The sequence below is a fragment of the Carcharodon carcharias genome, chromosome 1, assembly GCF_017639515.1.
Source record: "Carcharodon carcharias isolate sCarCar2 chromosome 1, sCarCar2.pri, whole genome shotgun sequence".
Lineage (NCBI taxonomy): Eukaryota > Metazoa > Chordata > Chondrichthyes > Lamniformes > Lamnidae > Carcharodon > Carcharodon carcharias.
Genome location: NC_054467.1, coordinates 115,277,569 through 115,304,116, shown reverse-complemented (window position 1 = coordinate 115,304,116; position 26,548 = coordinate 115,277,569). Strand labels below are relative to the sequence as shown.

The 26,548-nt window shown below is 41.3% G+C and overlaps 1 long non-coding RNA gene across 1 annotated transcript in view; it reads left to right on the top strand.

Moving 5' to 3' along the window:
• Positions 1-22,899, top strand: part of LOC121287209 — a 71,454-nt gene extending 48,555 nt beyond the window's left edge. Inside the window, exons 2-3 of the long non-coding RNA XR_005945162.1 lie at positions 7,574-7,682; positions 22,860-22,899. This is a non-coding gene — a long non-coding RNA (uncharacterized LOC121287209). The remainder of the gene's footprint in view (positions 1-7,573; positions 7,683-22,859) is intronic.
• The last annotated feature ends 3,649 nt before the right edge of the window (positions 22,900-26,548 follow it).

Here is a 26,548-nt window from a genome sequence, read left to right as displayed (position 1 = left end):
GTTAGGACATAATTGCATTACAGGTAGCTCAGAGAAGGTTCACTCGATGCATACCTGGAATAAGGGGATTATCCTATGAGGAAAGTTGGACAGGCTGGGCCTGTACCCATTGGAGTTTGGAAGAATGAGAGGCAATCTGATTGAAACATATAAGATCCTGACAGGACTTGACAGGGTGATGCTGCAAGGATGTTTCCCCTTGTGGGATTAACCACAACAAGGGGACAAAGTTTGAAAATAAGGGGTCTCGCATTTAAGACAGAGATGAGGAAATTTTTTTTCTCTGAGGAACTCTCTTCCCTAGTGCATGGTAGAAGCAGGATCATTGAATATTGTTAATGCTAGGTTGATTGATAAGGGAGTCAAGGATATAGGGGTAGAAAGGAAAGTGGAGTTGATGCCTCAATCAAATTGGCCCTGATCTTATTGAATGGTGGAACAGGCTTGAGGGGCCGAATGACATACCTCTGCTCCTAATGTGTATGAATGTCTGTTTGAATGTATGTATGAGCGATCGATTCTTGGTGCAAAGGCAGTCCAGGGAAATGATGAAAGGAGGGTGGAAATTGGAAGTTCAGTCATGACCGATGGATGGCAGCTTCACCTATTGGACTGAAAGCTGTGCTCTCAGCTCAGGCACAGGCTTTCTCCTAACCCGCTTTGACTAAAATATAATAACTTTTATATTTTTCTGTCTTATTGTGAAGTAGGTTTAGGGGTAAGTATAATTGGGGCTATCTGTGTGATTTAATTACATTTGGAGTCAAGTAGACTGCAAGCTTGAGAAAACGGAGATTTTGGGACTGAGAAGTTAAAACAGCGAGACTTTGGCATTGAGAGATTAAAACAGCGAGACTTTGGCATTGAGAGATTAAAACAATGAGACTTTGGGACAGAGATATTAAAACAGGGAGACTTTGGGACAGATATTAAAACAGCGAGACTTTGGGACAGAGAGATTAAAACAGCGAGACTTTGGGACAGAGATTAAAACAGTAAGACTTTGAGACAGAGGTTAAAACAATGAAACGAGTGGGGAGACCTCATTTTATGAGCGGGGAGACTTAATTTTATAAAGAGCATGGAGAGTGAGGAGACTTCATTTTAAAAAGAACGTGGAGAGCAAGGAGACTTCATTTAAAAAAGAGTGGAGAGAGTTCATTTTAAAAAGAATTCATGTGAGACCATCGGCAGAGTAGTGTCACAAACCACAAAGTGACGCAAGTGGAAAGCAGCTGATTGGCGAGTGGGATTGGTGAGTATTTCTAGTCTTTAAAGTGAAAGTAAGGTCTTTAGTTTGTGCTTAGGTCTCTAGTCTTTTATTTTCTCTCCTTTCTTAAAAATAGCTTAAGTATAAGATTGATACTGGCGTAAAAAAAAAATTAATTACAGTAAAGTGTAAAGAGCGGAGGATTCTTCAAGTGTAAAGAGCAAGGATAGCAGAGTAATGTGACTCTAACATGTCAGATTGGTAACCTTTCATCAGAACTGGATGGAGTTAGAGATTTAACACTTGAGCAAGTAAAGAGTCAGGCAAAAAAAGTGGAATTGAGGGGGCTGGAGGAGAGAACACATCCATTACCAGCACCTAAAAGTTATTTGAGCTTCAGTGGAACAGCGTAAGTGAGGTCAGAGTGGGATGAACAATTAAAATGGACAGACAGTTAAAAAGACAGGTGACCAGAGGCTCAAAGTCATGCTTCCAGACTGAACAGATGTGTCAGATAGCCTACATACTTTCTGAAGTCAATTCTTACTCTTGGGGTTGGATAAGGCTGCTGACTGGTTCTGGGATATTAGCCAGTTCCAGGGCACGAACAGAGAGGCTCAAACTATTATCATGGTTGTGCCTTATTAAAATATTTCCTTTGACATTCTGACCTAAACGGCTGGGAGCTTGATGAGAAGCAGCTGCCTAGCTGATAAAATCAGCCTGCTCGGAGGCCGCTGCTAGGAATTTACAGGAATAGCCCCAGCACAAGGTGAACAGCTTGGTACACCCACTCTTGGGTGAGAGTGGAAACGTTGGGCTAGGAAACTCAAGTGTTACCTTGTGGGTCCAAGACGAGCACCGCTATTCCACCTGGTCCACAAGGAAATTTCAAATAAATTTTAAAAATGTATTTTAGTGGTCTCTTCTGGGCTTTGTTGCAGTACTGGGCAGCTTTGACCTGGCAGAGAAGCTGTCATTGCTTTCCTGCTTGGGCCTTACCTACAAATAGCAGTTGTCCCCTGACAATGTCATTGTAGCCTGATCTGCATATTGGAAGTATCCTGCCATCTTATATCTCTGTAACCTCCTTCAGCCTCATATAAACCATCCACTTTCCAAAACACTTTTATGACTCTGGCCACTGTGCCTCCTGAATTCCTTTGCCTTCCCATCGGTGACAGAGCTTTTAGTCAACTGGGTCCAAATCCCTCCTTTTTGTTTTTCTTTGTCTTATTTCTTTATCTCATTCTGTCATTTTCTCCCTGTTGTTCTCTTTTTCTTTGTATGTCCATCTCTCAGTTTTCAGGTACATCTCCTTATGTCTCTCTCCCCCATCAGGCATCTTTTTTTAAAAACACTTAACTGCAGAACTCCTTGGGGTATTTGTCATACATTAAAGCCACCATATAAATGCATGTTGTTTAAAAATAATCATCTAACCTCACCAATGCCACCTTTTTTGAAACAGGTGAATCAAAAGTGGACTCCATAGCATTCAAGTTATGGTTCCAGCAAGGTTAAAAGGCATCATTTTGAAATGATTTATTTCAATATATATGACTACGCACCTTGTTATAAAGGACAACATTCTATTTGTTTGCTTCGTTAGTTGGCCTCATTGAACTGATGATGTTTATAGAGGAGCTTTAGCAATATCCTGGATTAGAAAGGAAAAATTAAATTGATGAATAAAATGGACCAACTCCTGAGAATATACTGCTATTTTTTTAACCAAATTATCCTTTTTAATTAAATGAAAATATTATTAAATGTAAATGACCTTGGGGAATTATTTTCTGTCCCTCTGCTCTTGATCAGTGTGTGTGAACTGCAGGGTGCAATGCAAGAGAACATATTGCTTGGGGAGAATTTTCTCCCCATCGGGGGTGGTTGGATGGGAGCGGGCGCGGGTGGGTGCGTAGCCCACCGCCGCCCACCATTGGCTGCACGCCACCATTTTTATGTGGGTGGGCCAATTAAGGCCCGCCCAGCGTGACATGCACCCAGAAGTGCTGAGCACCCCCTGTGTGGGTGGGGAGAGTAGGCTGAGTTGGGGTCATTTTACGTGTCAGCAAGTGGGGCTCGCCCGCGCTTACCAAGCCGAAGATTCTGCCCCTTGAATATGAGGACATTGGAAATTGGGGCCTTATATTAAAGCTGCTATATAAATGCAAATTGCTGTTGTTGGTCTATGTTGGATTTCTATAGCAGTTACCGATTTAAAATTTTCTGCACTTATTAACTCTCAGTTCTATCGGTTTTAGTCTTGTCCTATCCTGTTGCCATATACTATTTTGCTGAGCCTTTTTCCATAAACAATGATGTAGATTTCCACTTTTCATCTTAAGACAACTGTTTTATTTGACAAATATTCCTTCGTTTTTATGATTTTCTCATTACAAATCCAGGACCTTGGCATTGCACCAATGCTACCTTCTGGCAGCATCTTACATAGAATTACATTGCATATATGACACAGAAACAGGGCATTCAGCCCAACCAGTCCATGCTGGCATTTATGCTCCACTTGAGCCTCCTTCCATCTTCTTTATCTAACTCTATTATCATAACCCTCTATCCTTTCTTCCTTATATGCTTATCTAACTTCCCATTCTAGGTAAATGTGAAATAGATATCCCATATTCAAAATTGTTTTAAGTTATATGTTAACTTAAATTATTTTTGCTAGAGAAAAAAGGGCTTTTTGTGATGTAATTTGAATGATTCATACTTTTTCAGGCAGAAAATCAACTGAATTAAATGACATAGATTACATAAGTTTTTAAACAATCATAAATAGATTGTTAAAAGCAAAATACTGCAGATGCTGGAAATCTAAAACATGAACAGAAGAGGAAGAAGAATCATACTGACTTGTAACGTTAACTCTGTCTTTCTCTCCACAGATGCTGTTAGACCATAAATAGATTGTTGTTATTCTCCTACCTTCATGTTCTTCCCTTGGAGAGTAGAGTGAAATAACGGAATGGTTTGCAGGCTGATTTACGGTTTGACATGCTGCGTTGTGAATTCTTGGCCATGACCTTTTTAAACCAATCAGCATGGTGGTTAGTTCTATTGGACGTGGGTTTATGGGTTCTGACCCATGTGATGGGGTGGGGGTCCAGCCACCCCCAACCCATCGGGTGCAGGTATCACACTGGATGAGCCTAGAATTCAAAGCCGGAGCTTCAATCTCCACTCACTGCCTGGGGAGGTTTTCAAATCTTCCACCTTTTGGCGCAGAAGAGAGAATGCTATCCGTAAACTAGAGGCCCATTTCTGCAAATATGTAAATTGTGGAAAATACATTACCCTAGATTTCCTTCCCAAAATGCCACTGACTATTTTTTCTCCCCTCCTGTGGCAGACCTGGGATGGACAGAACAGGAAATGGGTCTGGCACCTGTTATGCGAAGGTCCCTGCTCATTTTTCCAGTTGTTCAATATCTTGCTGCAAGTGACTAGAGACGTAAAGACAACTACCAAGATATACTGTAATAATATGGAACATTGTACAATACAATCTTCATCAATTATAACTTAGCAGTACTGAGTGCAAGAAGTTTTGGCATCTAGCAATGTTATGAGTGGTAGAGTTTAAAAGAGCAAAACACTGCTGCAAGCAATTGAAAAGTGATCAATATTATCTGTCTGCATGCCTTTTGAAAAAATATTGAACTTTAAAAATTTCATAGCAATACAGCAGCAGATCTGAGAGGCACTGCCATAGCTAATCTCTGAGTCTCCCCAATCAAAGATCCCACCAACACTATTCTGTTAACTCTGCCATCAGAAACTCAGTCAAGGTGAGGGGCCTGTCTTAATGATACAATTTGCCCAACAGCAAAAAGTCTAAGTTCTTACATATAGAACAGTTAAATGTCTCTGGATTCAATATTTATCAGACAACTAGATACATGGAAATAATAATATTAAGGGAAACAGAAAAGGAACAGGGTGATGGATTGGGAAAGATAACTGAAGTGGAATTACTGTTAGCACAGACACAATGATCAAATGTGCTGAAATTTTTGCTTTTGTGAGTCTGTCCCGAGGTCAGCTCTCTCTTTATTTACATGCAATAAGTCTGGAAACAAAGTTGCATCTCTTTTTTTAATAATTAAGTGCTTGAACAGTGCAGAACAGTTACATTTTCAACATCTGTGAGGGATTCCCCAGAGAAGCGATGCCTCGCTCCACTTTATCTCCTGTCTGGCTATCCAGTGGATACCATCAGAATCAACAAATTTCTCTCTTTAGATGGCACTGCTTCCAAAGCTACGTGGACAAATAAAATATCAGGGAGTTTGTTTTCATTTAATGTCAATGGTATTGTGAGGTGCTGTTGCACTAGGGTATTGATATTAATTTTATTGCTGCACTTTGTTTCTCAATCTGTATAATTGAATGATAATTGTAATGCTGTTGCATTATGGAACCAAATCTCTTTACGAGGCTTCAGGAAATCAAACTTTCAGGCAAAACAACAGATCAATATCTCTGATATACACAGTATTGCTTCTAAATACTGTACATATACAGTTTTACAGGGAAACCTAGCAACATTCTGTTGATAACTTGCCATTTGAAGAATAGATTTTAAAAATAATGTCTACTTGGGTTGCAAGAGAAGAACCTGCAAATAAGTGGCAATGTCTCAGATAATGGACTGTGGCAATTGTTGTGAAGGACCTGGATAGATTGTTCTGTGTTACTGTTGAACAACAGATTTCCTACAGTTTAATTCATGGTGCAGCATTTCTGGTAATCCTTGACTCTGTGTCTAACCTTCTGCATATGTGGACAGAACTTCAGGTGGAGCACTGCCTGGAAGAGCCTCACAATGAGCAGGATCAGCAGTGTGTGGATGAGAGTGATCATTGGATATTAAGTTGTAGCACTTGTGTTCCTGGCTTGTTCATGAAAGGTTTGCTAAATTTTGGCAACTCAAGTGGTGCTGCTCCAGTTGCAACCTCATGGACGAGTAATAACTCCTGATGTAGTTTCTACTGTTGAGCACATTATCTTTATTAAGTCCTCAGATCTGCATCAACCTTTCCCAGCCAGTTCACTATTTTTTTATTATCAAGGGACTATCAAATGCAATTTGTATATATATTTTTTAATTAGGATATCAAGGTGAAGAGCTGTGCTCCAGGATTGAACAAAAGAACATGTTAAATCAGGAAATGATATTAACCTTGTAGTGTTCCATTTTTGCAGATGTTCTTCTATAAAGGTCTACTGGAAACTATATTTGATTGGTCTTTAATGAGTACACAGTTAATGACCACCAACTAAACTGGGTACAGCCAGACTGTGATGGGTGACTGCCTTATAAATATTAACTACTTTTCAAATGGGTTCAGCACAGTACCATGGCTAAGCATCACTTCTCACTAACAGGTCCTGAGGTCAGACCTCTTATTATTTGTAATAAAAAAGTGTGAATATTTAGCACTGAGAGCTCAGAGGTTGTAAGTGAAACATTGCTCTTGCATTAGTATGAAATTAACTAACCTGTGTTGCTTAGCTTCCTTTTCATTACCATAAACTACAGAATCACCTCTCCTGCAAATTAACCATCCAATTGAAGCTGCAATAGTCTGTTGACATAAAAAATGGTTTTAAAGATTTTGAAGCACTTCCTGATTTATTATGATTAGCATACAGAAGCATGCAATTCATTTAAATGGGGTTCTACAGTGATGCACACCTTCAAAGTGCAGTTGGTTCAGCACAAATTGATTCGGACGCATTTCTGTCTTGGGAACAGATGACTCCACATCCCGTTTAGCCTCAGAAGCCCCATTGTGCACTGATTCATGGACTTTTAAAGCAATCAAAGATTTTCATTCACATCTCTACCCAATCAGCTTGGCAATCATCACCCTTTCTTTAAACCTATGGTAAGAACCTTTGCGGAATAATAGAGAACAGTAATTCAGGTGCTTAATATTCACTCTTTTTTGGTTCAAAAGTATAAATTTGCTGCTTTACTAAAGGAACTGGTCCATTTGTGAAGTTACATTTTAAGAGGTAGGTTATTTTCCACAGTATAGAAAAGGAGATAATTTTAAGCTTATCACTTTTGATTTGTGATTGGTGATGCTAAATAAGCTGTTGAGGTCAGTAGCATTTTGACCTCATCACAGAGATTTACAGTAAGTCCTGTTTCTTTTAAAGTAATTCATATTTTGTTTAATTTATCCCTGTGGAGAAATGGTTGATACTACTTGGGACTGACCTGGATGCAAAAGCCTATGATTTGCGTGAAATGGGAGCTTTTGGTAAAGATGGAACAGACATGAGGTGTACTAATGCTTTAAGATTATCAGTGTTGTCTTGTTTTTGCAGGCTGCTATCCTTTGAAGTGTTCCAAGCCGTACTCACCACAAGAACTTGCACCTACCATCCCAGTTTCTTTCTCATTCACCTCCAGAACTATGTTGGACCGAGATATGGGGTAAGTGTGACAATTTTGTAAAATGCTTTCTAGACAAGGTTTTTGAAATTCTTTTGGGGTATTGGGTATTGTTGTTTTGTTTTAAAAGCTCCATAAGCTTCTGGAAGTTGTGTTCCATGATTCAACACAGATTTAGAATTAAAGATGTATTATTGTTAAACTTCTTTTGTTTCATCAAGTGCTAATCTGAATTTATTTGAGGATGGTGTACTCGGGCACTGTACCAAACAATAATATGACCTAGGTTTTCTTCACATGGTGAGATGTTAACTCACTTGAACTGTACTAAGGAGTGTTGAACAGAAGCAAGGCTCTTTCTCAAAGGGAAGATAAGGTGCCAGAATCTTGCACACCGTGTGGTGAGCAGTGTTGGTGTGGAAGCAACTTTATATTTAAAAATAATTTAAAACTTAGATTGTGTTTCCGTTCCTCCAGTAAACCAAAATTGTTTATTTATCAAGGTTGTTTATTTATAATAAATGCTCCACAATGGAGATCAAGTGACGCAGTGGGTTGGCATACTGTCCTTTTAGCTATGAAATTTTGATTTGAATTCAGCTCAACTTGAATGAGAGCCTTCTGTCCTTGCTGATTGCGCTGGCTAATGGTGTTTCTGAAATTTAGTACATGCAATCTCATTGTATATCTTAAGTTTCGACATTAAGTTGGGTGACTGGTATGGAAAGTGGAAAATATATACTAATGTAGTAGGGAGTACTCTTATGGTTGCAATTATATCTGAATTAATGAGCATTTGATATTGGCAATTGGTGATACAGATGCAGTGTGTTCCCCCCAATCGATCTACATCAGCATCCCTAATCCTGAGCATAATAGTCAAAAGAGACACTTGTCTAAATTATTGCTACAGATTGTGTATGACATTGTAAACACTGTTGATGTTTTGGTGCAGTAAATATGTACTAAACTCACCATAGAAAGTTGAGTTTCATCCTTACACGCATAAGTACCCTTTTAGTGACATAATTATTATTAATTGCTTCCAATCAACCTCTTAGGCACTGAAAATTAACTTTTACAATGAGGAGTATTTAACTATTGGAAATTTTAAAGGTATCAGATTTTTGAAAGTTTTTTTTCTGTCTCATATTTCTCTTTCTCTTAATGCGTCCTTTCCTTCCCTTCCTTTATTTCATTTTCTGCACAAGACTTAACATTGGATTCACTCACACAAATACTCAGACTTTGCTCTGTTCATTTCTCAATCTTTCAAACTACTTGTTTAAAGAGATACACAGGGCAGGATTTCCCTGTTGGCGAGCAGGGGGCGTGGCTGCTTGCCGACGCATAAAATGACATGCAGTGATGTTGGGTGGAACTCCCAATGTCACCGTGCCCCATTTAAATTTTCCGGTAGATGGGGGTGCAGCAAAATCAGCTGTGCGCCCGCAGACCTGTTAATAGCCAATTGAGGCCATTGACAGAGTCATTTAACTAATTAATGGACCTGCCAGTCCAACCTTAAGGTTGGCGGGCAGGCCAGGAGCCCCAGCGGGAATTAGAAAAAACATGAAACCTCATCCACGGGTGGGATGAGGTTTCATGTAGGTTTTTAAAAATTTTATTAAAGTTTGTGTAAAAATTGTGGACATGTCCCAATTCATGTGACAGATGCTTTACTTTAGTGAAAGTAAACTGAGCGACTTGGAGAATTTATAATGGGGAATAAGGAAATGGCAGAGACATCAATTAAATACGTTGCATCTATCTTCACAGTAGAAGACATAAAAAAATTTCAGAAATAGTAGGAAACCAAGGGTCTAGCGATAATGAGGAACTTAAAGAAATTAGCACTAGTAAAGAAATAATACTGGAGAAATTGATGGGACTCAAAATTGACAAATCCCTTAGATCTAGGGTTTTAAAAGTGGTGGCTACAGAGATAGTGAATACATTGGGGAGAACTTTCTCCCCATCAGGGGGAGGGGTGCTGAGCGGGAGTGGGCATGGAGGTTGCGCAGCCAATCGCCACCCGCAATCAGTTGAGCACCGCCATTTTACGTGGGCAGGCCAATTAAAGCCCAACCAACGTGATGTGCACCCGGAAACTCTGAGCGCTTTCTGTGCGAATGGGGCGAGGAGGGAGAGTTGGGGCCTGCACTGCATGCGAAAGAGCACAAAAATCTCCCTGAGGCACAGAGCTGCCTCAGGGAGATCAAGTTGGTAGTGAAAGATTGAAATAAGTAAAAATTCAGACATGTCCCCTCGTGTGACAGTGTCATATGAGCTAGGACATGTCAATGAATTTTAATAAAATTTTTTATTACATTTAAAAACCCTTCATGAAACCTCATCCCACCTGTGAATAAGGTTCTATGAAAAATGCGAAGGCCGCCTGGGCTCTTCGCCTGCCCGCCAACCTTAAGATTGGGCGGGCTGCCCTGTTAATTGTTTTAATTGCTATTTAAATGGCCTTAATAGGCCTTTGACAGTTCAGTGGGCACGCAGCCCACTCCGATTCCTGCCCGCCAAACTCAAGATCTGAATGACATGCGGTGATGTCAGGACGCATGCCCATTTTACGTGTTGATGAGCAGGGCCCGCCCGTGGATGCTGACCAGAACATTCAGGTCATTGGTTTTGATCTTCCAGAATTTCCTGGATTCTAGAAAAGTCCTCATGGATTGGAAGGTAGCAAATTTATTCAAGAAAGGAGGGAGAGAGAAAATGGGAAACTGTAGGCTAGTTAGCCTAACAAACATCAGTGGAAGGGAAAGTGCTAGAATCAATGATCAATGACTAGGGATGTGGTAACAGGAAACTTAGAAAATCATAGTATAATTGGGCAGATTTAAGAAAGGAAGATCAGTTTTGAAAAACCTGGTAGAATTTTTTGACCATGTAACTAGTAGCGTAGATGAGGCTCAGAATAAGGGACCAGCCATTTACAAATTATATGAGGAGAAATTTCTTCATGCAAAAAGTTGTGAATCTTTGGAATTCTCTACCCCAGACTGCTATGGATACTCAGTTGTTGAATATATTCAAGACCGTGATTGGTGGATCTTTGGGCATCAAGGGAATTAAGGCATATGAGGATTGTGCAAGAAGGAGTTGAGGTAGATGAACAGCTTTGATCTTACTGAATGAGTGGGCAGGCTCAAAGGACTGGGTAGCCTACTCCTGCTCCTGTTTCTTGAGTTCTTACGATAAGCCCCAAAAATCGGAACTACAAAAAAATCCTTTCAGTCATAGGCACAGCCAACTCTTTCTAAAATTACAGGCCTTGGGCCTCTCTTTCCTGCTTTTTATCTTCTGCATGGGCTTTTCTGTGCTTGTTTTCTGTTTCCATGGTTGATGACACAACCCAGGACCTTGACAACAAGAGTTCTAACTGTAAATAAAGATGAATTTAATATTTCCCTAATTCTAACAGATATGAACAAACCAATAGCAACCTTATATTAAACTGCAATCTAGCAAAGTTTAAATGCTGAGAAATAGTAAAAGGAAATTATATATGATTAAAACAACTTAATAAAAGTTTAGGCATTCCTGTAGACGTAGAAAGAGATATAAGGCTGTAGAGTCTAAAGGCGGGATTTTCCAGGTTCTCTGTGGCATGTTCCTCCACGGGTGTGCGGCGAGCCAATCAAATCTTCGTTGACTGGCAGGACCGGCAGATCCTGCCGGTGGGAGGGGCCAGGAAATCCCTCCTAAGCATTAGATAAAAACAAAAAACTGCGGATGCTGGAAATCCAAAACAAAAACAGAATTACCTGGAAAAACTCAGCAGGTCTGGCAGCATCGGCGGAGAAGAAAAGAGTTGACATTTCGAGTCCTCATCATGACCCTTCAACAGAACTAGGTGAATCGAAGGAAGGTGAAAGATAAGGTGTGTGTGTGTGATCATCAGCTTCTATTACTGCTTGCTTGTCCCTACAACCACACCCCCCCTCCACTTCTCTCCCCCCACCCAACCACAACCCCCCCCCCCCCCCCCCCCCCCCAACACACACACACATGCACACACACACACACCTTAAACCAGCTTATATTTCACCTCTTCCTTCGATTCACCTAGTTCTGTTGAAAGGTCATGAGGACTCGAAACATCAACTCTTTTCTTCTCCGCCGATGCTGCCAGACCTGCTGAGTATTTCCTCCTAAGCATTATCCTGTTCTTTTCTTGTCTCTTCCAGCAATACTAATTAGTTTTTGAAATAAACGGGTTGCTTATGATACCGCACCTGCTTGAGCTCAGTAGCCAGAAGGAGTGTATTTTTGAGGAACAGTGGCTTTAGAAAAAAGTTTTGGGCTATTTGGCTCTTTGCAATGCCTAATCCCTCAAATACCTTCAACAGCTCATATTCCTATGAAGTTAAGTTTATATTTAAGTTGAACATAAATTCTTTGCTTTGAGTTATATTCCTCTAGAAATCAACCTCAGTGCATTTTATAGCCTTGTTAACTTGCTTTGGTAATTGTAATCATTTGTGGATCTGTAGCCCGAGATCTGTTTGCTCCTTAAGCCCATTCAGACTCTTATTATCCAAGGAGCATGTGGTTCCCTTATTCCTCCTACCAAAATGCACTACCTCACACTTATCTGTATTAAGATTAATTTGTCATTTACATGCAAGGTTATTAGCATTTTGTGTTTTGTTATAATCTTCATTAGTATCAACTACACTCCCCAATTTGGAGTTGCCTGTAAATATTGAATTTGTACTTCAGATTCTTGAGATCAAATTGTTTATGTAAATGGTGGACAACAGTGATCCCAGCATCAATCATTGTGGAACACCACATCCCACCTTCTGCCATTTTGAGTAACTACTATTAACCCAAATTCTGCTTTGTAGCCAGCTTGCTCTGCTACATATCCCTTGACTCCACATGTTAGTCATTAGTCTACTACGTGGTACCTTATCAAAGGCATTTTAAAAATCCAAGTATAGTACATCCATTATATTACCTTTGTTTACTCTTCTTTTTACTCTTTTCAAAGAATTCAGTAAGGCTGGTCATGCATGACCTTCCTCTTTGAAATCCATTTTGACTATTCTTTACTATATTTTCAATTTCTAGACTTTATTACATTTTGAGAAAGATCCTGTTATTTTTTATGACACCTACATTAAGGTATCTGCTTCTTTTTCCATGGACTCATTCCACCTCCCTTTTTAAATACAGGAGATTTAATTTAATTTAATTTAATCTAATTTAATTAATTTAGCTGTCCTCCAGTCCTCTGGTAATACTAATAATTTTAATTCCAATAATGTTTTGTAAATGTGGAACAAGCATAACAAATAGGAGAACCCACGAGCCTGCTCTGTTATTTAACACAATAATGGTTGATCTTCGGCCTTAACTCCGCTTTCCAATCCGCTCACATCCTTTGATTCCAAGAGATCAAAAGTCTTTCTATCTCAGACTTATATATACTCAATGATGGAGCATTTACAACCCTCTGTAGTTGGGAATTCCAAAGATTCACAACCCTTTGAGTGAAGAAATTTCACCTCATCTCAGTCCTGAGTGATTGGCCCCTTATCCTAAGACTGTGCCTCCTTGTTCTAGACTCCCCAACCAGGAGAAACAACCTCTCAGTTTCTACCCTGTCAAGCACCTTCAGAACCTTGTATGTTGCAAAGACATCATCTCTCATTCTTCTGAACTTGAGAGTATGGACTTAATTTACTTAGCCTCAAATAATAGGACAACCCTCTCATCCCAGGTACCAATCTAATGAACCTTCGCTGTACTGCCTCCAATGTAAGTACATCCTTCTTTAAATATGGGTGATTAAACTGTGCACAATACTCCAGGTGTGATCTCACCAAAGCCCTGTACAACTGCAGCAAGATTCTATTGTTCTTGTAGTCCAGTCCCTTGTAATAAAGGCCAACGTGCCATTTGCTTTTCCAATTGCTCGCTGTCCCTGCATGCCAACCTTCTGTGCTCCTTGTACAAGTATACCCAAGTCCCTCTGAACACCAACATTTACAAGTTTCTGCCTTTTGAAAATATTCTGCTTTTCTATTCTTGCTGCTCAATAGAAAAACTTCAAACTTCCCCACAAGATACTCCATCGGCCATTTTGTTGCCCACTCACTTACCCTGCCTATGTCAATGTCTCTTTGCAGCCTCTTTGTGTGTCCTTCTCCCAGTTTACATTTCCAACTAGATAAAAGCAAAATACTGCGGATGCTGGAAATATGACATAAAAACAGAAAATGCTAGAAAAACTCAGCAGGTCTGACAGCATCTGTGGAGAGAGAAACAAGTTAACAGTTTGAGTCTGCATGACTCTTCTCCAGAGCTGAAGATAAGTAAAAATGTGATGGAATTTATACTGTTTAAGGGGAGTGGAGCAGGTAAAGCTGGAAAGAAGATCAGCGATAGGTGGGGGCTGAGGAGAGATTGTCAAAGGTGTCATGGACACAAGACAAAGGGAGTGCTAATGGTCATGGTAAAGACTAAAAAAGGTGCTGCTAGTGGCACGAAGGTAAGAAAGCAAAATATGTGAATAGTAGAACAAAGGTCAGCACTCCGTGAAAGAACAACATAGAACAAGTGACAGATGGCCCTTTTGGGATGTGGGGTTGGGGGAGGGGGTGGTGGTTGGGGAAAAAGGATTTGAAAAAAGGTGATAAAGGGGGATAAAAAAGCGATAAAACAATGAATGAATGAATAAAAATGAAAATAAATAAACAATATAAATAAATTATTGTTATTTTAAAAATAAAAGAGATTAAGAAAAGGGGGTGAGTGTACGGGAGAAAGTTCATGGTCTGAAGTTATTGAACTCAATGTTAAGTCTGAAAGGCTGTAAAGTGCCTAATCGGAAGATGAGGTGCTGTTCCTCCAGTTTGCATTGGGCTTCACTAGAACATTGCACAGGTCAAGGACGGACATGTGGGCATGAGGCAGGTGGTATGTTGAAATGGCAAGTGACAGGAAGTTCTGGATCATGCTTGCGGACAGATTGAAGGTGTTCCTCAAAGCGGTCACCCGGTCTGCAATTGGTCTCTCCAATGTAGAGGGGACCACATTGGGGGCAGTGCATGTAGTAGACCAAATTGAAGTAGGTGCAAGTGAAGCACTGCTTCACCTGAAAGAATTGTTTGGGCCCTTGGAGGGTGAGGAGTGGGAGGTAAAGGGCCAGGTGTTGCATCTTCTGCGATTGCATGGGAAGGTGCTGTGGGAAGGGGATGATGTGTTGAGGGTGATAAGAACATAAGAATTAGGAACAGGATTAGACCATTCGGCCCCTCAAGCCTGCTCAGCCATTCAATAAGATCATAGCTGATCTTCTTGTGTTTCGACTTCCACATCCCCATCTAACCCCGATAACCTTTGATTCCTTTGCCTAACAAGAATCCATCTATCTCTGCCTTAAAAATATTCAATGACCCTGCCCCCATCACGTTCTGAGGCAGATAATTCCAAAGTCGTACAATCCTCTGAGAGAAAAGTTTCTCCTCACCTCTATCCTTAAAGGGCAACCCCTAATTTTAAAACAGTGCCCCCTAGTTCTGGACTCACCCACAAAAGGAAACATCCTTTCGACGTCCATCTTGTCAAGGTAATTCAGGATCTTATATACTTCAATCAAATCACCCCTCACTCTTCTAAACTCCAGTGGAAACAAGCCCAGTCTGTCCGACCTTTCCTCATAAGACAACCCACTCATTCCAGGAATCAATCAAGTAAACCTCATTTGAACCGCCTCCAATGCATTTACTTCCTTCCTTAAACAAGAAAACCAAAACTGCACACAGTATTTGAAGTGCGGTCTCACCAATGCCCTCTATAACTGAAGCATAACATCCTTACTTTTATGTTCAATCCCTCTCATAATAAAGGATAGCATTCCATTAGCCTTCTTAATTACTCACTGTAACTGCATACTAACTTTTTGTGACTCATCTACTAGAATACCTAGATCCCTCTGCACCTCAGAATTATGCAGCTGTTTTCTATTTTTGTTCTTCCTGCCAAAGTGAACAACTTTACACTTTCTCACATTAAACTCCATTTGCCAGATCTTTGCCCATTCATTCAACCTATCTATATCCATCTGCAACCTCCTCATATCCTCTTCACAACAAACTTTCCTACCTACCTTTGTGTCATCTGCAAATTTAGCTGCCATGTCTTCACTCCCCTCATCTAAGTCATTGATCTAAATCATAAAAAGTTGACACCCCAGTACAGTCCCTGTGGGACTCTACTCATTGCATCCTGCCAATCAGAAAAAGAACCACTTATGCATACTCTTTGTTTTCTGCCAGCTAGCCAGCCAATCTTCTATCCATGCTAATATGTTACCCACGCTTTTATTTTCTGTAATAATCTTTGATGTGGCACCTTATCAAATGCCTTCTGGAAATCCAAGTACAGTACCTCTACAGGTCCCCCTTTATCCACTGCACATGTTACTCCTTCAAAAAACTCAAATAAATTGATTAAACATGATTTTTCCTCACAAAACCATGCTGACTCTTCCTGATTGCCTTGAGCTCTTCTACGTGCCCAGTTATAACCTCCTTAATTATCGATTCTAATAATTTCCCCACGACAGACGTCAAGCTAACTGGCCTATAGTTTCCTATTTTCTGCCTCCCTCCCTTCTTGAATAGCGGGGTTATACTTACTACTTTCCAATCTGATGGAACATTTCCAGGATCTAGCGACTTTTGGAAAATTAACACCAGCGCATCGACTACCTCATTAGCCACCTCTTTTAAGACACTAGGGTGTAGTCCATCGGGGTCCAGCCTGCAGCTCCATTAATTTGCTCAGTACCATTTCCCTAGTGATATCAATGTCACCAAGTTCCTTTCTCCTGGTCACCTCCTGATTTGCAGCTATTACTGAAATGTTTTTCGTGTCCTCTTTGGTGAACACAGAAGCAAAATATTTATTAATTTCTTCTGCCATTTCCTTATTATCTACTATTAACTCCCCACTGTCACTATCTAGAGGACCAACACTCACTTTACTTACTCTTTTCCTTCTTAAATGCCTGTAGAAGCTCTTGCTATCCATTTTTACATTTCTAGCTAGCTTCTTGTCATATTCTCATTTTTTTTATTCATTCACAGGATATGGACTTCACTGGCTGGGCCAGCATTTATTGCCCATCCCTAGTTGCCCTTGAGAAGGTGGTGGTGAGCTGCCTTCTTGAACCGCTGCTAATTTCTTTCTCCTGATTAACCTTTTAGACATTCTCTGCCATTCTTTATATTCTGTCCAATCACCCTTGTCATGCCACTCATCTTTGCAGAGTTGTATGCTTTTTCCTTAAGTTTGATGCTTTCCTTAACATCTTTAGTTATCTACAGATGGTGGGTCCTCTCCTTAGAAATTTTCTTTAGAGTAGGAATGTACTTATTCTGAATACTCTGAAATATCCCCTTCAATGTCTGCCACTGCTTCTCTATTGATTTATCCTCTAGCCTAGTTTCCCTTATTTAAGTTTAAGATATTAGTCTTAGACCTGCTCTTCTCCCTTTCAAACTGGATATACAATTCAATCATATTGTGGTCACTGCTACCTATGGGTGCCTTTACTGTGAGGTTATTAATTAATCCTGCCACATTACACAATACCAAATCTAATATAACCTGCTCTCTGATTGGTTGCAGAATGTGCTGCTCTAAGAAACTGTCTTGAAAGCATTCTAAGAACTTCTCATCCAGGCTACAACTGCCAATCTGATTTTTCCAGTTTGTGTGTAGATTAAAATCACCAATGGTTATTGCTGTCCCTTTATCACAAGCACACAATATTTTCTCTTGTCCTACACCGTGACTACTGTTAGGGGGCCTGTAGCCGACTCCCATTAATGACTTTTTTCTCCCTACTAGTCCTCATTTCCACCCAATCCAATTCTACACCCTGATCTCCTGAACGAAGGCCATCTCTAACTATTGCACCAATGCTCTCTTTGATTAACAGTGATATCCCTCCACCTTTACCTAGCTTCCTATTCTTCATAAATGCCATGTACCCTTCAATATTAAGGACCTAATCTTTGTCATCCTACAGCCAGATCTCTGTAATTGCTATCAGATCATATTTATTTACTTTAATGTGTGCCATCAATTCATTTACTTTGTTATAAATGCTATGTGCATTCAGATAGAGAGTTTTCAGTTTCGTCTTTTTGTTACCTTTGTAACATCTAGTCTTGACTGTTGATGTATTCTTAGCTCGTCTCTTCCTGCCACTCTCTGACCCTTATTTCTCATATTGCTATTTTGCTCTCCTGTCTTGACTCTACACCTTGAATTGCTACCTCTACCCAAACTTGATCTGTCACCCCTCTTGTTTAGTTTAAAGCCCTCTCTACTTCCCTAGTTATGCGGTTTGCGAGGACATTCATCCCAGCATGGTTCAAGTGTTGGAGGAGTGGATCAGGGTGTCAGGGATGGAACAGTCCCTATGGATTGCTGACGACGTGGTGAGGGGAAGATGTGTTTGGTGGTGGCATCATGCTGGAATTGGCAGCAATGGCAGAGAATGATCCTTTGAATGCAGAGGCTGGTGGGGTGAAAAGTGAGGACAAGGGAGACCCTATTGTGGTTCTCGGAGGGAGGGGAAGGGGTGAGGGCAGAGGCGTGGCAGATGGGTCAGACACGGTTGACACTGTCAGCCATAGTGGGTGGGAAACCTTGGTTAAGGAAGAAGGAAGACATATCAGAAGCGCCGTTTAGGAAGGTGGTATAATCGAAACAGATGCGATGGAGGCGAAGGAACTGAGAGAATGGGATGGAGTCCTTACAGGAAGCAGGCTGTGAGGAGTTACCAGTGGGAGTCGGTGGGCTTGTAATGAATATTGGTGGACTGTCTATCAGCAGAAATGGATACAGAGAGGTCAGGGAAGGGCAGGGAAATGTCGAAGATGGACCATGTGAAGGTGATAGAGGGGTGGAAACTGGGAGCAAAATTGATAAATTTTTCCAGGCCCAGACAAGAGCATGAAGCAGCACCAATACAGTCATCGATGTACCGGAAAGAAAGTTGTGTGAGGGGGCCTGAGTAGGACTGGAACAAGGAATGCTGCACATACCCCATAAAGGAACTGGCAAAATTGAGGCCCATGAAGGTATCCATAGCCACACCCTTTATTTGGAGGAAGTAAGACAAGTTTAAGGAGAAATTGTTCAGTGAGAGAACAGGTTCAGCCAGGCGGAGGAGAGTGGCGGTGGATGGTGATTGTTCAGGCCTCTGTTCAAGGAAGAAGCAGAGAGCCCTCAGACCATCCTGGTGGGGGATGGAGCTGTAGAGGGACTGGACGTACATGGTGAAGGGGAGGTTGTTAGGGCCAGGGAACTGGAAATTGTTGATATGATGTAGAGCATCAGAGGAATGGACAAGGGGAGAGAGAATGGAGTCAAGATAGGAAGAAATGAATTCCGTGGGGCAGGAACAGGCTGACACAATCGGTCTACCGGGACAGTCCTGTTTGTGGATTTTGGGAAGGATGTAGATGCGGGCTGTCCGGGATTGGGAGACTATGAGGTTGGAAGCTGTGGAGGGAAGATCTTCAGAGGAGTTGAGGTCAGTGACAGTCCTGGAAACAATGGCTTGATGTTTGGTGGTGGGGTCATGGTCCAGGGGGAGGTAGGAGGAAGTGTCTGAGAGTTGGTGCTCAGCCTCTGCATGGTAGAGATCAGTACGACAGACAACAACAGCACCACCTTTGTCGGAGGGTTTGATAACAAAGTCAGGGTTGGACCTGAGAGAATGGAGTACAGCAAGTTCAGAAGGAGACAGGTTAGAGTGGGTGAGAGGAGCACAGAAATTGAGACGGCCGATTTCATGCTGATGGTTCTCTATTAAAAGATCAAGAGCAGGTAAGAGGCCAGAGGGAGGGGTCCAGGTGGAGGGAGAATACTGGAGGTGGGTGAAAGGATCCATTGAATCCATTGCCCTAGGAGTCCACAGCATCGATTTCAGACTACATGAAGTCTCGTGGCATCAGCTCAAACGTGGGCAAGGAAACTTCCTGCTGATTACCATGTATCGCCTTCCCTCAGCTTCTGAATCAGTGCTCCTCCATGTTGAACATCACTTGGAGGAAGCACTGAGGGTGACAAGGGTGCAGAATGTACTCTGGGTGGCGGACTTCAATGTCTATCATCAAGAGTGGCTTGGTAGCACCACTTCTGACTGAGCTGGCTGAGTCCTAAAGGGCATAGCTGCTAGACTGGGTCTGTGGCAGTGGTGAGGATATCAAAAAGAGGGAAAAACATACTTGACCTCATCCTCATCAACCTATCTACCGCAGATGCATCTGTTCATGACAATATCAGTAGCAGTAACCACCACACAGTCCTTGTGAGGTGGAAGTCCTATCTTCACATTGAGGATACATTCCATCATGTGTGGCACTACGACTTGCTAAATGGGATAGATTTTGAACAGATCTAGCAACTCAAAGCTGGGCATTCATGAGGCACTGTGGGTCATCATCAGCAGCAAAATTGTACTCGAACACAACCTGTAATCTCATGGCCTGGCATATCCTCCACTCTACCATTACCATTAAGCCAGGGGATCAACCTTGGTTTAATGAAGAGTGCAGGAGGGCTTGCCAGAAGCAGCACCAGGCATACCTAAATTGAGCTCCCAACCTGGTGAAGCTGTAACACAGGACTATTTGCGTGCCAAACAACATAAGCAGCAAGTGATAGACAGAGCTAAGCGATCCCACAACCAATGGATCAGATCTAAGCTCTGCAGTCCTGCCACATCTAGTCATGAATGGTGGTGGATAATTAAACAACCCACTAGAGGAGGAGGCTTCACAAATATCCCCATCCTCAATCTCGGGGGAGCCCATCACAGCAATGCAAAAGGTAAGGCTGAAGCATTTACGACAATCTTCAGCCAGAAGTGCTGCTTTATTCATAACCTTTATAAGGTCAGAAGTGGGGATGTCCGCTGATGATTGCACAATGTTCAGCACCATTTGTGACTCCTCTGACACTGAAGCAGTCTGCGCCCATGTGCAGAAAGACCTGGATAATATTCAGGCTTGGGCTGACAAGTGGCAAGTATAATTTGTGCCGCACAAGTGTCAGGCAATGACCATATCCAACAAGAAAGAATCCAACCATCTCCCTCTGACATTCAATGGCTGAATCCCCCACTACCAACATCCTGGGAGTTACCATTGACCAGAAACTGAACTGGACTAGCCATATAAATATTGTGGTTACAAAAGCAAGTCAGAGGCTGGGAATCCTGTGGCAAGTAACTCACATCCTGACTTCCCAAAACCTGTGCACTGTCTACAGGCACAAGTCAGGAATGTGATGAAATATATTCCACTTGCCTGAATGAGTGTGGCTTGAACAACACTCAAGAAGCTCAACACCGTCCAGGACAAAGCAGCCCTCTTGATTGGCACCCCATCCACCATCTTAAACATTCACCACCTCCACAGCTGACACACAGTGGCAGCAGTGCATACCGTCTACAAGGTGCACTGCAGCAACTCACCAAGGCTCCTTCAACAGCACCTTTCAAACCCACAGCCTCTTTCACCTGGAAGGACAAGGACAGCAGATGCATGGGAACACCACCACCTGCAAGTCACACATCATCCTGACTTGGAACTATATCTTTGTTTTTTCACTGTCGCTGAGTCAAAATCCTGGAACTCTCTCCCTAACAGCATTGTGGCTGTACTTACACTGCATGGAATGCAGTAGTTCAAGAAGGTGACTCAACGCCACCACCTCTAGGGCAATTAGGGATAGGTAGAAAAAATGCTGGCCGAGCCCACATCCTGTGAAATAATAATAAAAAAATTTCTCTTGTGTGTCTTCTCTGCTGACAATAATTACCTTAAGTTCCTCACTTTTGATCACTTTGATTATTCTCTATTTTTGGTAGTAGATTGTGTCTTCTACTGCGAATTTGTTCAAAAAGTTAATTGTTCAATATCTTCGCCATTTCCTCATTCCCCATGATAATTTCGCCTGCCTCTACCTCTTCAGGACCAAGGTTTACTTTAGCTACTCTTCTCCTTTTTATGTACTTGTAAAATCTTTTCCAATCTTTTTCATATTCCTGGCTAATTTCCTCTTGTATTCTATTTTTTTCTCATTTTATCAACTTTTTGGTGGCCTTTTGCTTGTCTCTAAAAGACTTCCAGTCTTAGGAACATAGGAAGAGGAGTAGGCCATTCACCCATCAAGCCTGCTCTGCCACTCAAATGACTGATCACCTACCTCAATGCCACTTTCCCGCACTATCTCCATATCCCGTAGTGTCCTTCATCTCCAAAAGCCTTGTTGATTTCTGGTTTGAAAATGCTCTGGGGTAGAGAATTCCAGAGATTCACCACCTCTAAGTGAAGAAATCTTTCCTCGTCTCAGTCTTAAATGGCCTACCCCTTATTTTGATACTATGTCCCCTCGTTTTAGACTCAAACGCTAGGGGAAACATCCTACCTACATTTTCAGGCTTATTATTATTCTTTGCAATATTATAAGCCACTTTAAATCTAATACTGTTCTTAGCTTCCTTAGCAAGCCATGGATGGACCTTTCCTGCAGGGTTTTTGTTTTTTAATGGAATGTATTTTTGTTGAATTTTGAGTTGTTTCTTTAAATGTTTCCCACCATTTATTTATCACCATACCTTTTGGTCTATTTGCTTAAACAACCGTAGCCAGCTGTCTGCTCATACTTATGGAGCCGGCTTTGTTTAAGTTTAAGGTTCTTGTTTGGGAGTGGAGTACTTTGTTTTCAAATTTAATGCTACCTCGACTATCTCTGTTTCCTCGCTTATTTTAGTATGTGTGATGTCATGCATGTGCAGTAGGGGTTTTATCCTCTCTAAGTTTAATTCTTAATTATCCCCCCACCTCCTTTCTGTTTGAATCTGTCTACATGGAATGAGACATTTTTAAGACATTGACTGGATAATTTGTTGTTCTCGCAGGTGAACTTTCTGCTTTTGTCAATGTATCTATTTTAACATATCAAATTTAAAATTGAAAAATGATTTTGATAGAATGATTGATCTTTCATATTTTGAGAGTCAGAATGGTGCAAATTTGCAAATCATAGAGAAATGTGTAAGACATTTGGGTAATGTTGACAGCTATAGGTCTACAATACAAATGTGTGTATACTTGTGATTTATTCGATCAATTTAATTTTCTTTCTTTTTTCGTTCCTCAGTCCCACATATCCTTCCTCCTTCAATGAGCCAGATATGGGGTAAGATGAATTCCACTGCTTTTTGTGAATGGTTTGTGTGTTGCAGTTACATTTGGCAGATGGATAGTTTGAACCAATACAAGAGATTAAGCAAAAAGATAAAAGAAAAATACTGCGGATGCTGGAAATCTGAAATAGAAACATAAATAGCTGGAAAAGCTCAGCAGGCCTGACAGCATCTGTGGAGAGGAAGACAGAGTTAACATTTTGAGTCTGTATGACTCTTCATCATAACTAAAGAAAAATAGAAATGAGGTGAAATATAAGCTGCTTGAGGGGCGTGGGACAGGTGGAGCTGGACAGAAGGTCAGTGATAGGTGGAGGCAAAGAAGAGATTTCCAAAGATGTCATAGACAAAAGGACAAAGGGGTGTTGACGATGGTGATATTAGCTAAAGGATGTGCTAATGGTGACATGAAGGGTAGAAAGCAGGACGAGCAAGTGACAGATGGCCCTAGTGGGGTTGGGGTAGGGGGAAGGGATCAAAATGGGCTAAAAGGTGGAGATAAAACAATAGATGGAAATAAATTTAAAAATAATGATAGAAATAGGTGGGAAAAGAAAAATATATTTAAAAAAAAAAATATATAAATTATTAGAAAAAAGGGGGATCGGAAAGGGGGTGGGGATGGAGGAGAGAGTTCATGATCTGAAGTTGTTGAACTCAGTGTTAAGTCCGGAAGGCTGTAAAGTGACTAATTGGAGGTGCTGTTCCTCCAGTTTTTGTTGAGCTTCACTGGAACATTGCAGCAGGTCAAGGACGGACATGTGGGCAAGAGAGCAGGGTGGTGTGTTGAAATGGCAAGCGACAGGGAGATCTGGGTCATGTTTGTGGACAGACCGAAAGTGTTCCACAAAGCGGTCACCCAGTATGTATTTGGTCTCTCCAGCGTAGAGAAGACCTCATTGGGAGCAGTGAATGGGAGTAGACTAAATTGAAGGAACCCGCCACAACTCTTTTTCTGGTACATCGATGACTGCTTCAGTGCCGCTTCATGCCCTCACCTGGACCTGGAAACATTTATTAATTTTGCTTCCAATTTCCACCCCTCCATCTTTTTCACATGGTCCATCACTGACACTTCCCCTCCCTTCCTTGACCTCCCTGTCTCAACTTCTGGTGGTAGACTGTCCACCAATATTCATTAAAAGCCCACCGACTCCCGCAGCTACCTCGGCTACAGCTCCTCACACCCTGTTTCCTGTAAGGACTCCATCCTATTCTCTCAGTTCCTTCGCCTTTGTTGCACCTGTTCTGATGATGCCACTTTCCAAAACAGTTCTTCAGACATGTCTTCCTTCTTCCTTAACTGAGGTTTTCCACCCATGATGGTTGACAGGTTCCTCAACTGTGTCCTGCCCATCACCACGCATCCGCCCTCACACCTTCCTCTCCTTCCAGAACCATGATAGGGTTCCCCTTGTCCTCACTTATCACCCCACCAGCCTCCGCATTCAAAGGATCATACTCCGCCATTTCTGCCAACTCCAGCATGATGCCACCACCAAACACATCTTCCCTTCACCCCCCTGTCGGCATTCCGTAGAGACCGTTCCCTCCGGGACACCCTGGTCCACTCCTCCGTCACCCCCTACACCTCAACCCCTCCCACGGCACCTTCCCATGCAACCGCAGAAGGTGCAACACCTGCCCCTTTACTTCCCCCCTCCTCACTTTCCAAGGGCCCAAACACTCCTTTCAAGTGAAGCAGCACTTCACTTGCATTTCCCTCAATTTAGTCTACTGCATTCGCTGCACCCAATGCGGTCTCCTCTATATTGGAGAGACCAAACGCAGGCTGGGTGACCGCTTTGCAGAACACCTTTGGTCTGTCTGCAAGCATGACCCAGACCTCCCTGTCGCTTGCCATTTTAACACATCACCCTGCTCTCATGCCCACATGTCCGTCCTTGGCCAGCTGCAATGTTCCAGTGAAGCTCAACGCAAACTGGAGGAACAGCACCTCATCTTCCAATTAGGCACTTTACAGCCTTCCGGACTTAACATTGAGTTCAACAACTTCAGATCATGAACTCTCTCCTCCATCCCCATCTCCTTTCCGATCCTCTTTTTTCCAATAATTTATATATATATATTTTTTAATATATTTTTCTTTTCCCACCTATTTCTATTATTATTTTAAAATTTATTTCCATCTATTGTTTTATCTCCACCTTTAAGCCCATTTCGATCCCTACCCCCTACCCCACCCCCACTAGAGCCATCTGTCACTTGCTCGTCCTGCTTTCTACCCTTAATGTCACCATTAGCATATCCTAAAGCTAATAGCATCATTGTCAACACCCCTTTGTCCTTTAATCGATGTCATCTTTGGCAATCTTTTCTCTGCCTCCACCTATCACTGGCCCTCTATCCAGCTCCACCTGTCTCACGCCTCTCAAACAGCTTATATTTCACCTCATTTCTAATTCTCTTTAGTTCTGATGAGGAGTAATATGGACTCAAAACGTTAACTGTATTCCTCTCCGCAGATGCTGTCAGAACTGCTGAGCTTTTCCAGCTATTATTGTTTTTATTACAAGAGGTTAAGCAAATGGCTGATTGTTGTACGGGACATGACCAACATTAAAATAGACTAGAGGTTGGCAACCGGCAGCTCTGGAGCTGCATGCGGCTCTTCGTCTCACTTGTGGCTTCCAACAGTTGGATTGCATTAACATGAGAAATTCCTAAAATGATTAAATGAAGAAAAGTAAGAGCTGTGTTTTTATTGTGTGATGAAAGGCTAATAATTATGCTGCACTTTGCAAATTCAAATGATTATTTTAATGACAAATATAATTGTGCTCTAAATAAACCTGTTTGAGTGGTATAGCTGCACCATGGTTACAGATGCCTTTGGTTTGAGCAATAGGTTTTATTGTTTCTAATATCGCTGAGATAAAAAGTTATTCTGAATGTACTATTAGAATCACAATCCTAATATTACAATCACAAGGATCAATAGCCGAAAAAAACTCAATTCCGCACATCTCTCTACTGACAAATTTATAGTAAAAAAATCCATTTATTTCAAGATCCATTATAAAAACACAAATAAAACTGAAGGAATGTTTTTGTGTGTATCAGTTTCTTATTACTTTTTTAAAATTAAAGTGGAGAAATGTGATGTTTTTCCATTAATTTAATATAATTCACCATTTTTGAATTTTCCTTTCGAACATGCTGAAACATAATTCATGCAAATTCATGCATAAAACTTAAACATGCATATACTGGAGATCCAAAGAAAAAAGTCAAAGGTGCAAAGAATGTCAAAAATGTGATAATTCTATTAGGTCTATTTTAATTTTGATATTTTCCTGTTGATAAATTCAGTACATATAGTGTATTTCATTTACTATATGTGGAAATTATGGCTTTATCAGAGACAGTTGGCAATTTATTAAGTATTTTGATTAGAAATGCCAAATTTTCATCTTGAGGGTTCCAATAGTTTTAATTTTGGCAAACATTTTGTAAAAGGCTCTTCAGGTTGAAAAGGTTGCTGACTCCTGTAATGGAACGCTCATGTAATCCTGAATGGTACAAACAAACTCACCCAGCACAGACTAGCCCAGAAGTTGTACTGAAGGGGAAATTTTGATATTGTTCTTGGCACTCCATCCTGTACATAAAGCAAAAACAG